Raw genomic sequence first — 16,847 nt, forward strand, 5'->3', positions numbered from 1 at the left:
CAGATGCACGGCATGCCCTCTGCCTCCTGCTCCAGCCATCCGATTCTGTTTCTGTGCTCTGTCCCCAACTGCCTTCAACTAATTTCTCTTAAACTGTAGCAAACACTTTGTACCCTGCCTGCATGGAGTGCTATGGCGGTCATGTTTTAGTTGAATATTTTTCCTTTATAAACTGTAGCAAACACTTTGTACCCTGCCTGCATGGATGGAGCACTATGGCACTCATGTTTTAGTTAAATATTTTTCCTTTATAAACTGTAGCAAACAGTTGCTACAGTTTATACCCTGCCTGCACAGATCTTTACCGTTCTCTGGTTTTAGTTAAAATAAAAAAGTGCTGCAAATGTAATACTGGGTTTAAAAGCAGGTATTACATTAATGAAAGATTGAGATTGGTTGGTTGGTTGGGCCCCCCAACACATTGCACATGGGGCAATTGCCACTCTTGCTCTGCCCTAGATAAGCTACTTCTTACCAGTCAGTGTATCTTAAAGAAATTACTGCCACCGACAGGAGGTGTAAGGCCTATCTTGCACTTTGAAGTGCACAGTCCTTGAACAATCCAAAACTCACTAAGAAACAAGCATACAAATACTCACTGTAGAGGAGAGAGATGGAGAGAAAACATAAACATATTAAAGTTTTGAACCAGTATGCTCAAACATCAGCAAGAAATGGGCCAGCATAGACCACATGCAGTATACGTCATAATATTTTTGGCCATTTTCATGGATGTAAAGGTGCAATTAGTGGTTAATTGGCTTGATATTCATCATATTTACACATCATAATACATGCCATGCAACCATATATAGGATCATTCTTACTTTTCATCCTGCGTATTCATAATACACTTAATGCAACATTTTCAGTGTTACGAAATGACTGTATACAGATTGTTGTTCTAGAACCTACAGTACATAACCATGTCTTACACTTAATGCTAGTCCTCTAGAATAACCTGTGACTCACAACCTTTAAAGACATCCACAAATTCACAATCAAAAAGTTATATCTTTAACAGCCCAGCTTTTCATTTACTCATTATGGTCTAAAAGTCTGTAATGTCAAATATCAAACCTTCATCTGGTATATCCAAGTCTGTAGACTGTTTTTTTGGAATAGCTGGTATCTTTTTGTATTTCAAGATTAGCATAAGGTACTAATCTGGGTATGAAGCATTTGACATCTGCTGGGATATGAACACTACATGTGCCTGCTTTTAACTGACAAATTTCTGCTTTAAATTTAGATTTATGTCTAATAAGCATTTCTATAGCTGCACTTCTAGAATGTATGTGTTTTATTTTTCCCAAATTTAAATTGTTTTCAGTCTGAGGCTGCATTTTTAATTATTATCAAAAGCTATGTTTCCATTTATTCTTTATAAATTATTTTTACACAATCAACTGCCTCAATTGCTATGTTTTCTTATATAATTCTTCAGTAAAAGATTGCTTAATTGCCGAACTATTTTACTTCCCTGAATTTAGTTTCATTCATGATGATTATGCTATTTTTATCATCAGCTGCAAGATTCACAGGCTTCTCTACTACTGTCATTTGTATGAGGGATGAATTAACGTTTTGCAGATAAGTTTTGCACATTACTGTCCAAAGCACGCATTACCTTTACATACTTTTCTGTTAAGAAGGAACATGTGAGCATTCAGCGCTTTCAGACAAAAATAATTTTCTTATGTTTTACAGGTACTGCTATGTGTACATTTCTTTTACAAGCATGACATTTCTCTTGCATAAATTTATGCTGAGAAACCTCATGTTATTTACCTATGCACCTATAACCGGTTTTAGCTTTACAACAGCACGTAATGTAGCATAACATAAGCTGCAGTCCATACTGTTGACAACATACCCAGAACTCTGTTGCATATATTTATTTATTGCATTTGCTTATCAGGATTAACCGAATGGGTCATGCAAGACCCTTTTTTATTGAAAGCCTGGGGAGAAAAACTCCATAAACATAAAACATTTAAAGTACATTGTAGCTGAGTTAGCATGATAATTAGAAAAAAAAGATGGGTCAGGTAAAAAACTTCATAGTTATACAGACATACAAAAACAAATGTATCTTGCGTGATAAAGACATTACAATGAGTTAGACACATTACAATACAAATCAGTCAGTACATGTCAAAAGCAGTTTAATATTTGTGTGTTCCAAAGTAATAGCGATGTCCAGAACTGATGTAGGGGCTCCCAGCAAGTTTAAATTTGGAGGCCCTACCCCAGAGGTTACAAGGTATCACCATGTTTCTGCTATACTCCCTTCCCTATTAAAGCCCCCCCCCAAGCACCCCTTTAATAATTACTGAATACCGTCTGGTATAAAAACGTTAGTACAAACAGACAATTACAGACAAACAGATTTCTAGTGGTACTAGCTATACCATATCAAGTTAGACACACACACACACACACACACACACACACACACACACACACACACACACACACACACACACACACACACACACACACACACACACAATGACATTTAGTAACAATGTTATGTTAAGACAAGCCTCTCTACCACAGCAAGGTATCCAGTCCCAAAGAGGTGCACTCACAGTGATTGGCATTTAGTAGCAAAGTTGTTACATTACAAAAAGCATCTGTACTGCATTAAGGTAGCCAGTTTCACAGAGGTACACAAAGACACTCCCACACAACAGAAGCACTGACAGCCCACACACAAAAGAGGCAGAAATAGAGGCAGTGACAGGCTCACTTAGAGACAACACTACAGCAAGACTGCAATATGCAGGCACTGGTGAAAGGAATATTTGCAACAAAGTCAGTGCTATAGCAAGATTGACACATAGAAGACATTAAGGCAAAGATGCTCACACAAGACAGGGACAGCTGCAGTGATAAACCTACAAGACAGACTGACCCCAGAACACAGGTACTTCACTACAGCAAGACTGAAATGATAGATCTCACAAGATGAGCACAGCACTACAGTGAAATTGAGACATACGCAAGTCAATGCTAAAGCAAGACTGACACATACAACACACTGATCCAGATAATACAAAGTGACACAAGACAGCAAATAGAGAGGAACACAAAAGCCCAAGAGACCGCTCCAGAGACACAGACAGGCAGAAGTACAAACATTTAACATCAGTAGCATAGTTGGTTCAACCAGTGCCCTGGGCTGGTACTATGAACCAGTGTACCACCTCCTCAGCTTTTCAACTGAAAAGCCAAAAAAAAAAAAAAACAAACAAAAACCTCCTTCTACTGGCACTCCAACCAAGTTGCCAGAGGCACAACATGCCCCCCCCCCCCCCCCAGCTCAACCATTCAGGTCCTGTTTCTGTATCCTGCCTCCAACCATCATTCAGCAGATTTTATTTTAAAAAATGCTTTTTTTTAAACTGTAACAAACTGTTTACTAAAAATGTCAAGAAAGGCTTTTCAATTCATGTAAAGCATCATAGTTGTCAATGTCACTGTAGTCTCTTGTCTTGTCAGTCACTTATTCTTTCAAAGTATTTCACTGTTGGATCAAGGTATCTGCAGAAATTCCACTTAAGGCTTAAATATTTACTATAAATCCAAAGGCCTTAATAGACTCCAAAAGCTGCTCAAACCAGTCAATAAATGACAGCAGTGTCTTGTCCAGCAGCATGTTGAAGAACTCTACCCACATTTTTATTTTTGGGTCCTCTACAGTCTCATCCTCTCCTTCACAGCCAAATAAACACTTTATCCAATTCTTCTATGTTGGAGGCTTCATCCAAGGCACATTTAAATCATGTCTCTCTCTAATTCCACAGTATGTCCATAGTTGACTTCAGCACTTTGACACTTGTAGAAATATCAGCCAATGGATTTTACAGCATGTCATACCATGCCACTAAACATACTGAGCACAGTCCCCTTACCTGTTGATATTTTGCAGTATCCTTTGTATGCAAGATTCCACCTGTCTCCTGCAATACTTCCATGACTCCTACAGCTGAAACAGTTTTGCCTTGTTGGAGTCTATCATGCATTCACATTGTGTTTCCCCACATTGGCTTCACAGTGATATTTATGTGTCATTTCAAAATCTGATATCGGCTTGTTGATGCTGAACAGAGTATGTAAATGTTCTGCAGATATCCAAAGAAAGACACTACATGCAGTGATGAATGTGCTCCATCACTAGGCCCATGACACATAAAATGCCCTTAAATTCATCTGTTTTGTCCAGGTCTGCACTCCAGAGCTCAAGAGGAACACTCTCCATAACCTGGGACTGGACTGTATACTTCTGTCCACTCTGAATGTAACTTCTTATTACACACTTCAGAGCAATGTGTGCCAGTTTAAGAGCTCTGATTCACTCGCTCTTAAATAAATTAAATCTCACACATCCAAGCACTTCTGGGAAAACCTGGAATAGATTTCCAGCTGTGCCCCTTCCACAAAATAATACAGTAACACACTGTCACCAATCAGAGAGCCTACATGCCCCTTTTAAAGGGGTGTCTGGTTAATGAAAATTAGGTATTAAAACAAATGATAGCAAATGACCTAAAGCAGCCAGACATTCGGAGTGGCCTGGGAAGTTATGAAAGCAGGTATAAGCACTCTGAAAACACTGATTGACCAGCCAACTGTAAGTTAATAAAAATATTTAATAATGAACAAAATGATTAAATAAATATAAAACAGTAATTTCCAATAAACAAACATAACTCAATCACTAGGAAAATGAAATCGATACTGTAGGCTAGAAATCCAACATTTAGAAAAACTGTGATTAGTTATAAACTCCTAGCTGACTAAAGAACACTGTTCCTGATATAAACTAAATTATTACAACAGAGCAAAGGCATGCTTACAGTTCTTGGCGAGTCTTGGTTATCCACTGCACAGTTCAACTGTGAACAACTGATAGCTGTAACTGGCTGTTAACTGACAACTAATTTCACTTGCCTTCAGTGGGCTCTTTTATGGACTAGTTTAATTATTGCACCTGTTTCAGTTCTAATTTTCATTTTATATTTTGAAAATCAATGAACAACTGTTTTCTAAATGTTCTTCCTGTCTTTCAGCCTCTGACAGTAACAGATAGCAACCATCAACATTTCAATGATATAATCTGCAGATTAGCTGATTATGAAATTGTCTGCATTTAGAATCTTCTTCACAAATATGCACAGTTAGAAATGTAAAGGAACATTGTTCAAGTCTTAAAACATTTTGTACAAACAGATTATAAATCAACATGTAAAAACTTATTTACAATATCATAGCTAGTCAAGCTGACATAATAATATACCTGTTAATTTGAAATTATGTACAAAACTTCAACCAGACATGCTAGGCAGGCTTACAGTTCTTGATGAGTCTTTTTGGGTATCCACTGCACAGTACAACTTAATGAAAATTAGGTATTAAAACAAATTATAGCAAATGACCTAAATAAGCCAGACTTTCAGAGTGGCCTGGGAAGTTATCAAAGCAGGTATAAGCACTCAGAAATCACTAAAGAAAACCCTGATTGACCAGCCACAATGTAAGTTAATAAAATATTTAATAATGAACACAATGATTAAATAAATATAAAACAGTAATTTCCAATAAACAAATAGAACTCAATCACCAGGAAAATGAAATCAATACTGTAGGCTAGAAATCCAACATTTAGGAAAACCGTGATCAGTTATAAACTCCTAGCTAACTAAAGAACACTGTCTCTGATCTAAACTAAATTATTACAACAGACCAAAGGCAGGCTTACAGTTCTTGATGAGTCTTTTTGGGTATCCACTGCACAGTACAACTGTGAACAACTGATAGCTGTAACTGGCTGTTAACTGACAACAACTGACTTCAGTTGGCTCTTTTATAGACTAGTTTAATTGTTGCAACTGTTTCAGTTCTAATTTTCATTTTATATTTTGAAAATCAGCAAACAACTGTTTTTTAAATTTCCTTCCTGTCTTTCAGCCTCTGACAGTAACACATAGCAACCATCAACATTTCAATGATATAATCTGCAGATCAGCTGATTATGAAACTGTCTGCATTTAGAATCTTCACAAATATGCACAGTTAGAAATGTAAAGGAACATTGTTCAAGTCTTAAAACATTTTGTACAAACAAATTATAAATCAACATGTAAAAAACATATTTATAATATCATAGCTAGTCATGCTGGCATAATACTACACCTATTAATCTGAAATTTTGTACAAAACTTCACCTAGACGTGCTAGCACAGATGACAGTGTCTAATTTCATCATAGGCAGAAAAAATTAAGAAACCAGGATCAGTAGGCAAAGGAACTGTATGACAGGCAGATCATATATGAGAAAAATTGGTTAACTTCAAAAAAGTCATGTTAGTTAGTATGAATGCAGATACAAAAGAATGTGTGATCAATACTGAACACTGTTCATAAGGACAAGCCTTAGAAAAGGCACAACTGAAGTGTATTAAAAAATTTCTGTTCCTCCAATATCGGTTACTATTATACTGCAGGTGGAAAAACTGAACATTAGCAGTGACCAGTAGGCATAAAAAACTGTAATGCTGGCAATAGGCACAACCAGCATGTATTATAAAACCCGCATTGCATAATGTCTGTTTCACTGACATCAGTTACTACTGTACCTTGGGCAGAAAGACGGAAGAGTGACAGTTATATCTAGGCAAAAAGAGTTCAGTAACAAAGGACCAAACTCTGGGATTAGATTCTCAATATTCCTTCTATAAGAACATTGCTAGGGCAGGTATTTAATGAGCATACAAGAACGTAGTTAAAGCAGGTATTCTATTAGCATGTGTTTTCGGAAGGCTCATAACTGAAACTGCATCAGTGACTTGTGAGAAAAAAACACCAAAAATCAGAGGCTAAATTCAGGATATTCTGCAAGATCACCCCCACCCCCCAAAAAAAAAACACATGAAGAGGCCTAGTAATGTATTGTAGAACAGGTGATTAAAGACTGAACAAAATCAATGGTTAGGTAGAAGGAAAACAGTTTTAAGGGGATCAGCCAAACTATGAGGCAATAAACAAAAAATATGATGCAAAAGTGTAAGACAGTCCCAAAAACTGTTCCTGCTTCCTTTCCACAAACATCCAAAATTCAGGACTGCAGTGATAGAATGGCTGGTACTGTATAACCTGTACAACACTCTCGTACACCTACACTTCTACATCTAAATCTCTTAACGCAAGACTTCTGAATAAAACCAAAATTATTGGTAGAAAAAAAAGGTGTAAATCCAGTCCATATTATATACTTATAAAAATGGCACAACAGACTTTACAGTAGCATGCATTTTTTTGTGAAAGATATAAAGTCTGAAATATTTTTTTGCTAGAAAACCTCATTTATGAGGGACAGATCAGAAGTATTAGGCCAACATCTGGACATTGTATGACATTCTCACAACCCTTAAATTCTTAGCACAAACTCTGGACAAAAGTATAAAACCAGGTGGTGCGCTGTGCATTATGTGAGGGGTATGAAGTCTGATTTTAGTAGCTTCAGTCCTCAAAGTTGTGCTACAAAAACCAATATCAGGCAGTCAGTCTGCAACATTCATACAGCTGCTATTCCCCCATTACCAACTTTTCAGCACAACACTTCTGGGCAAAGCAAAAAAAAAAAAAAATATTGCAGGACAAAGACATATCATTTGGGATTTATAGCACTGGTCTTATAAACATGATAGAATAATGTGTTTTACTATTGCATACATTGTGTGAACACACGTTTTTGTTTTTATGAAGAACAGACTAGAAATACCAGGCAAGCATCTAGCCACTCTAAAACATTCTACTAGCCCCTACCTCTTTGCAACCTCTTAGCACAATAATTCTGGATAAAACCAAAAATAATTGCAGACAAAGGTGTAACACGATGGATAGTTATAATTATTGCTGTTATAGATACTAGAATAACAGGGTTTGCATTAGTATGCATTAAAGCATCATATGTATATTGTGCAACAGAATAACATGGTTTGCACTAGAACAACATCTGTACATTTTGTTGCATTCTCACAGCCCATATCCCCACCACACTACCAACCTTTCAGCACAACTTTTCTGGACAAAGAAAAAAAAAATCAGAGGACAAGGGTGTGCCATCTCGGATTTATAACATTGGTCTTCTAAACTTATAAAGATGCAAGAATAACTGGTTTTGCAGTAGGATGCATTGAGAGTACCCACATTTTTTTATGAATGACAGAAGGACATCCCAAAAGTGCCAGGCAAGCATCTGATCATTCTCACAGCCCCTACCCCCTCCCAGTGTCTTAGCACAATAATTCTAGACAAAGCAAAAAATAATCTCCGAATAAGGGCATAACCCCTCAGGACAATAATTCTGGACAGAGCAACAAAAGCCAAGACAAAGGTGTAACATCAGGGAAAGCTTTTAAACAATGTTTTTATAAAATTACAAAAATGACAGAACATGCTTTGTAATGCTAAGAAACTACAACCCTTAAAGTTATGCTACAAAACACATTCTTATGATGGACAGGTTACAACAAATTTGGACATTAGTTATCATAGATAAGACACCCATCCAACCTCTTAGCACAAGAAGTTTGGAAAAAGCCATCAATACTGTTTCAACCACAGTCCCTCTCTACCCTACCGCCCATCCTCTTAGTAAACAATTCTGGAAAAAAAAATACAGTCCTTTTATCCTTATATTTCATTACCCCCCCTCCTCCCAAAAAACACAGTAACAAAAAAAGCAACTTAACTTTTCTGCAGCTGGTGGGAGGCTGCTACTAATCCCCTGCTCACTCTTCGCTGTTGTAGGCTGGGTACTACTTCAGCAGACCATTTGCCCTGAGAAGGACAGTTTTTCAGAACTTTTAACAGTTGCCCTTTCAAGGGCAGTTTTTAAATGCAGTTGGACTATGTCTTGTCGCAGAGATCACTGAAGGCTTCTTTTCCAAGTCCTCATCCTCGCACTGCTAGTAATCAAATGATTTGCCGAATCAAAACAAATTCCTCTCTTAATAAACTAGAAGGAATGCTTGCTACATGTGTTCCATTTTAAAGGCAGCTAACATAGGAAGTGCTTTACAAGGACTAATCAGGTTCTTGTTTGTTACTTCCTAAAAAATGCACAACTCACTGCCCTGGATGCTACAGTCAGTCAGGTCCTTGTTTCCACTGAAGTGGACCAGATGGAGTGCAACTTTTAATTAATGTCACAGGGAAGTAAAACAAATGCTGTGGGTTTGGCAGGTGTCTACAGCTTGCCATGATGATGTCATAGTTTCCAAAGTAGTGCTTTGATCATTAGAAAGGTAGATGGGGAGAGGCATTTTGGACGGATGAGAAGTTGAAAGTTAGATAGAGGGGTACATAGAGTTAGACTAGTCATGAATGATGTTAAGAAGGACAGAGGCATAAGTAAATAGAAAGTGTAGATAGGATAGTTGTTAATCAGCCAGTTGGGACAAAGCATTGATAGATTCTAGCATTTAGGAGAGGAGCATGGAGGTTTCTGTTAAAGCTAAGCTTATGCCAAGTACTTAACTTGAACAATTTACACATTTTTACATGCTGCTTCATAAGACATTTAAATACTGTTTTGTAATAGCCTTATTGGTAAATGTTCACCATTTATTCCATGTGTAGTCTTGTCTCTATGCTTTTGTTTTAATAACTCCCCAGCATACCTCTCAACTGTGCAGATTTTTGCAGACTGTCCAGATTTTTGCCTCATATATTTGGTCAGTTCTTCATGAAAGTTGTGGTTTTCTGGATTTTTGTGGCAAATATGCAAGGACTGGAATCACTAAATAATGACAGGAATCTGAGTTTCAGACTACATATCTTTCAGAAAATGCGTGTTAACACAAGAACTTTTATTTAGCAACTTTCTAAATTTATAAGAGCAGTATTTAAAATTTGTCCATATTTTTTGGGTTCTGCCTTTGTCCAAATTTTTTGGGTTATGACATTGAGAGCTGTGCTCCCCAGAGTTTCACTTTTGGGCTAATTTTCAAAGCATAGCCACATAATCAATTGCTTCAATAAACTTGCCAGTATGAGACTCAAATATTTCTCTCTCTTTACTTTCTCAGTATGTTTAGGATTGACATGATTATTCAAAAGCTTAGCAGCAGCACATTGATCTTTCTATTGAGCTTTTCAGAACTTCTGGAGACTTTAACTGCAGAAATCAGTTTCATTCTTTCTTAGTATTCCTCCTAGGATGGAACCCATTTTCTTATTTTATTTCCTTCTTCTTAGATTGATTCAGTTGTTGAAATTCTTAAAGTTTTTAAGACAGTCACCCAAATAAAGGTGTTATAACTTGGAATGGAAATTTCAAACATCTTAACCCATTTAACTGATATAGTGTGTAATTCAAGTGCCAAGAGAGCAGTTTTAGTAGCTAAAGTAGTGTGCACAGCCCAGACACTGAGAAGAACTTTCTAGGTGTGTGACACAGCAGATATAGCAAGAAAGGGGGAATGCACAGAATCTGTTTGGGCTGGACACTGTTTATCTGTACTTCATAGAGCTCTGAAATATGTCGGCTAGAATTAATCTCGGAATACCCAGTATATACACTTGCACACTGTGATTGTTTAGTCACTTATTTTAACTGTTTGGCTGGATTAGCACCAAAACATTTGTTTATTACTTTAACATTATTACTGATCATTTTTATAGCAACGTTACCACCCTTTTTAAGTTTTGTGTTCTTGGACTGATTTCATCCCCACAAGCGCAGATTTATAAGTGTCGTTGTGATAAGCAGATACATTTTAAAGATGTTTATAATAAATGTGCATTTTCTGGGGGTAGTCCATGGTATAAGGGAACATAAGCAGACTCAGAAGTTAATGTTACCAGGGCCAAATATTTGAAAGTTTTATGATGATTTTTCTTAAGAAAAAATGAAGTATGGAAACTCAAGAGGTTAGTGTGGAGAATGCTGCTTTTGCAAAAGACCAGCAATTTCAGGAGGCAGGAGTGCCAGATATAGTAAGAAAATGTCACTTGGTCCCCCCAGAGAACCATGCCTCTGCTGGCTAAAAGAAGTTGTTTGAAGAGTGTGATTCTGCGGAGCCCAGAGGTGGTCTTCCACATCACATAAGCTATTGATAACTTATCAGTAAACAGTTCTATGAATGTCATCTTGGACCCCAGTAAAGATTATGCACCATCAGCTGGCTCTCAACAAATGACTGAGCACTTTAGGGTGGAAACCACCGAAGATGTTTTTACTTGCACCAGTAACAGCAGAAGTACAACCAAAGTTGTTCATTCCTCTACAGCCTATATAAAGTTGGGAATATATCCTTTTCAAGCTGCGAAGGGGAAAACAAAGTCGTAGGTGTTGGCACTGACCTTCCATTCCTCACAGCTAGAAGAAATTATGAGAAACAGATGAGCCCATTAGATGAGTAGTTCTTGAAAAAGTCTCCAAGAATTAGGCACCACAGATAAAATATCTTATGCATACATCTATTATTTTGTTATCAATACTATAAATAAGTAGAGGGCATGCACATGTAATAGCTAGTGTTTTTAAAGCATAACCTAGGAAATCTAATGATTTAGCACATCTGAACATATTTTGGGTGCAGCACCTCATAGCAGAGACTTTTGTACTTTCTCCACATTGTGCCACTTGAGGTTTGTAGACGTTGCGGTTGTGAAGGTGCAGCCCTAAGCACTATACCTAACACAGTATTGATTTTTAAGACCGATAAATTTCAGTGAGTTTTGAACATATGAATGAAGGTGTTAGTCAAAAATATAAGAAGCAAGTCATCACTTTGAATTTAGAATTTAAGTAATTTTGTAGTACATTTTGGATATTGTAAAACATATGCATGCATATATATGACTACATATAAAATGTTGCAACTCTTTATTTTTTCTAAAGTTCTGATAACTAGTTTTAATATAATACTACTGCATTTTTATTAACATGAAGCATGAAGATGGCATGCATGCTCTGCTCTTATTTAATAACCAAATATGAAACTATAAAAGATCTGCTACCTTTTGTTATGTTGCTGTTGTAAGATTTGTGCAGCGTGTCATTTTGTTTTTGCCTATGAAATATCTGCTGTCATTTGTTGTGCCAGTACTGTTGTGTGGTTTTTGTAGTGTATTATGTCTGTCTATACCTAATGGCTTGGATCATGGCCAAGAAGTGGGATCTTTGGACCATTTCACATACTTGGTTAACAGATAATAAAAGCCAAAGTAGAGAGTGTCTGTAAGAGAAATTCCTTTGAGGGTTCAGAAGAACAAAAAGAAGAAGAGCATTATTACATGGGGCACTTAAATTCCCCACTGGAGTTCCACTCAGACCGAGATGATATCAGGTTCCCTCAAGAGACTATTATATCTTCTGAGACAGCTTATCTTGTCAGCAAGTGTTTTGCTGAGATAGGGAGGATGTGTCATCTCCCAGATAAAGATTGTGTAAACTGATAAAGGACAACTGCAATTACAAGCCATATCTCTCTTTATGCCCAATATGCACGACCTCTTTGAATATACACCCCAGAACCATTATCCCTAAATTTAATGATGCTAAAATGCCCCAAATAATGCAATTAAAATGTATATGTCTCTTTAGATTGGTCCAGTTTGTTTGAGCGTCAAAGGGTGTACTTGGAGTTATTCTAATTTCATTTGACAAGAATAAGAAGACAACTTTAGATGTGGAAAACGTGTCTTGGACTAGAACTCTTGGATGCTGGATAGGTTTTTAGACGGAATTTATGCCTCTTCTTCTTTCAGCTATCACACCCCTGAATTATGTAAAAAACACTCAAAAAACCAAAAGGTCCAACCAAAGAACGTAATGGCAGCAACCAATTCTCCGCTCGAGCAGGACTCCAATAAAGTAAAGTAGTCACTTCTTACTGATAAAACACAGGTTTATTCCACAGATTAAATCCACACATATAATAAAACGATCTTCTGGTTAAGCGCTTTCATCTGAGGGACTCAGATTTCATCAGAACCAATAAAAACTCTTTAAGCACTATTTTATATGTACAAATTGGCGCCAAAAAGTAAATCAGCGCTATACTTTCTTAAAGGTACAGATCAAGGACTTTATCCTAAGAAAGAGCAATATACAAAGAATGTATCTAGACAAAATCATGTATTGACAGTTATTTATTTATTTACAATATTTATAATATTTATTAATTATTTTTAATTATTACCTACACAAGTTTGTTATGAAGTAATACTTTATTTGTCTACTTTTGTATTTTGCACTTGATACTTTTTTGCACTTTTTGCACTTTAGCTATTTGCACTTTAAGTATATTTAGTTATTGCCTTAGCACAATACATGATTTTGTCTAGATACATTCTTTGTATATTGCTCTTTCTTAGGATAAAGTCCTTGATCTGTACCTTTAAGAAAGTATAGTGTTGATTTACTTTTTGGCGCCAATTTGTACATATAAAATGGTGCTTAAAGAGTTTTTATTGGTTCTGATGAAATCTGAGTCCCTCAGATGAAAGCGCTTAACCAGAAGATCGTTTTATTATATGTGTGGATTTAATCTGTGGAATAAACCTGTGTTTTATCAGTAAGAAGTGACTACTTTACTTTATTGGAGTCCTGCTCGAGCGGAGAATTGGTTGACACCCCTGAATTATGTTGTGCTGTGCATATTGACCAACATATGGGGACGCTTGTATAAAAAGCAACACGGGTCTTGCAGCTTATGCTTGAATTCATCACTAAAGATAAGATGGCAGTGCTGTTCTCTACATCTGCAAGGTCTGGAAAGAGGTAGAGGGGGGACCCCCTGCATACAAAATGTCAGATTCCTTCATGAGGCCGTCTGCTTATAGGTTTGACTGTTAGACTTACGATCTACTGGACTTTGAGAAACTTGACTATTGTGAGCCCACATTTAAATTCTACTTTGTGTGTGTGTATGTATGTGTATATATATATATATATATATATATATATATATATATATATATATATATATATGTATATAGATAGATAGATATATATGTGTGTGTATATATGGATATAAAGATTATTTTTGAAGTAAGTTAATGACTGAACTGATGCTATTTTGAGAGGAGCACTGTAACAATAAGTGGTAACATTTGAGGTTACCCACCTTTTGAGTCCTTGCACCAGACAAATTTTTTATATGCTGTCCATTTTCACTCCATGTGGATCCATGTTATTTTGTGACTACATAGGTTTGTGTATAGATAGCACAAGGCCATGTTATAATTGATGCCGGTCTGAACATTTTTTGTTGTTCTCCCTGTTGAAGTAATCTGACCCTCCCCCATGAATTATCTTAAAAAGTAAGCCCTCCAGAAACTCTGCAGAAGGCACCTCATCTAAGATAGCTTCCTCAAACAGGAATCCAAAATTGGTCGGTAAAGTACCCTCATAGTCTTCCGTGACGCTGGAGCTGCAGTCCCTAAAGGAAGAAATAACCCCTCCATTACAAAAATTGTGCTTCTTGTGCGATAGGCACCAAATCAGAACGGTGTCAATATACAGAGAACTATATTTCCTAAATAAAGATTTTTGTTTCACCTCCTGACTTTTCTTGTAGTACTCTAACAGTTCCTCTTCAGCAATGTGACTACAAATTATTCGTCAAGGAGTATTTCACTACTGTGCAGAAATCTGCATCCCAGTGAAAGGGAAGCGTGTCATTTCCCATATAAGACTCTCCTATGTGCATCATCTTTTATGGAAATCCAGGAAGCTTCACTGTGCAATCAAAGGTACTTTGGGGAAAAAGATAAATTCTTTCCAATTTTCTGAGTAGAATGATGATCTTTGTGAGGTACAGAAAAATTCTCCTCCATATCCTATGTTAAATTATGGAGATACTAATTTTCAGTGTGGTGGTGCAGCGGTAGCGTTGTTGCCTCACAGCAAGAGTTTCTCCCGTTCGATTCTCTGCTTGGGTTGAGAGTGCCTTCTGCATGTCCTCCCCACGGTCGAGTGGGCGAAAGACATGCATTGAATGGGCATGCCTTCATTGAAGGTTGGGCGTCGGGCTGGCAACTTGACACCATAAAAAAAAAAAAAAACTGCCAATCATTAGCAGACCGGAGTTCCGCTGTGGTGACCCCTAACTGGGAAAAGCTGAAAGACAAACAAACAGGGTACCCCATAGCAGACAGTACTCTTACTGGTACTGTAAATTATTTTGAGAAATTCTTTAAATGGCAAAAAAAGTGATCTCTTCCCCTACCCACTCCCCCAATAAAAAAAATACTTTAACATGATGGAGCTTCACAATGACAAAACTATAAAATGTCTGCTACTATATCTCCTTTGTTTGACATTTACAAATTGGTTTTAAATGCTAACTACCAGTATCCTAATACCCACCGAGAAGCTCCAGAAAGAGGCAGTAGATTGTTTAGGGCCTACAGAGAGAACAAGGACCTTTGTAATAGCCATAGCTCTTCTCAGTCTGGAAAATTGATTTATTTGGCAATTCTCAAATAAGGAATGTGGGTTAATGCTACTTCTCAGAAAGCAGGTTGGGATTAGTGGTGCACTTTTACTTCTGGGAAAAGAAGAAGCAAAGTATCACTAGTTCCTAGCTGCATGCAGCTGTGTTGATACCAGCACTATCTTCTCTGCCCAACAAATAGCACTTCCAAACCTAATAGGCACTGTCAGCTCCAAATCTCATAGGCATTACTCCCCCGAATGTCCACATTAGTAATTATCTGGAATCATGGATTTGCATTTTCAAACCATCTCTGTAGCAAGCTTTGTTGAAATGGGCATCCTAAGACAAACATAGCAATTGTTACATGTTTACTGACAACCACCTACTACTTAAACAAACTGACACAGTGTTTGAGAGATGTAGTTATATAATGTTATTGAAGGCAAATCTCTCAAAAAGCCACAACAAACAACATGCAGATCATCAATACCACATAATGCCACAATAAACCAATCCCATACAACTCAGACCAAACACACAGACCTACATATGTAAAGGCTTTCTCTGAAAATTAACCCACCTCAACTGCAAAGTCCTCCTATATGTAACATAAGAAACTAGTACTCTTTGTAACCTCATAAACAAACAATGCAGACAGCACCTACCATAACCCATATATCTCAGAGTCACACTAACTTAGTTCAAAAGCGCAGAAGGCAAAGCGCCATACAGGCTAATATCCTAGACAATGGGTGACTCCATAGTGAGACACACTGTTACACCAGTCACTGGGCAGTAAAAGGAGAGGGTCATGGTCAGTCACCTATTGGATGCCAGCTTTTGCCACATCGTGATTGCACTCAAGTCACTGCACCACTAATATACATAATGATAAAATCATAGAGCAAGTGGGTGTAAATGACTTGTGACACATCTTCCTGGGTTCTATGAAGACGGATATGATGGATCTCTCAGAATGTGTCAGAGGCAGGTATGAACCTAGTGTCGAGCAGCATTCTGGCATCACCAAGAATGACACCATAATATGAAGAAAAGATAATTTCAACAATTAGCTTAGCTTCTTTTGTCATTCTAAGGGGTATAATATACATCAGCCTGGGAGAGATGGTAGGCAGTCTTAACTGCTTTGACACGGAAAGCCTGCACCTATCCCCCAAGGCTTTTGAATATTGGCTAAAAACGTGTTTATCCTCCATAGTGACTTTTAGGCAATGTCCATCTTCCATAGCTTACAAGATAACAAAACAGAATCTAGATAATATACTTTTATGGGGACAGATAACATACAGGATTGCCTTCTGGTTAGCCTGAAACATGCCATGTCAGACTCCCCCTACAGGTGTTATTCATTATCAGCCTCCAAAC

At 37.2% G+C, this 16,847-nt stretch overlaps 1 protein-coding gene across 1 annotated transcript in view; it reads left to right on the top strand.

Annotated features, from left to right (window-relative positions):
• Positions 1 to 16,847, top strand: part of RAP1GAP2 (RAP1 GTPase activating protein 2) — a 2,340,619-nt gene that overhangs the window by 33,852 nt on the left and 2,289,920 nt on the right. The window lies entirely within an intron of this gene.

This window comes from Protopterus annectens, chromosome 13.part0 (genome assembly GCF_019279795.1).
Source record: "Protopterus annectens isolate FY-2018-M chromosome 13.part0, PAN1.0, whole genome shotgun sequence".
Lineage (NCBI taxonomy): Eukaryota > Metazoa > Chordata > Ceratodontiformes > Protopteridae > Protopterus > Protopterus annectens.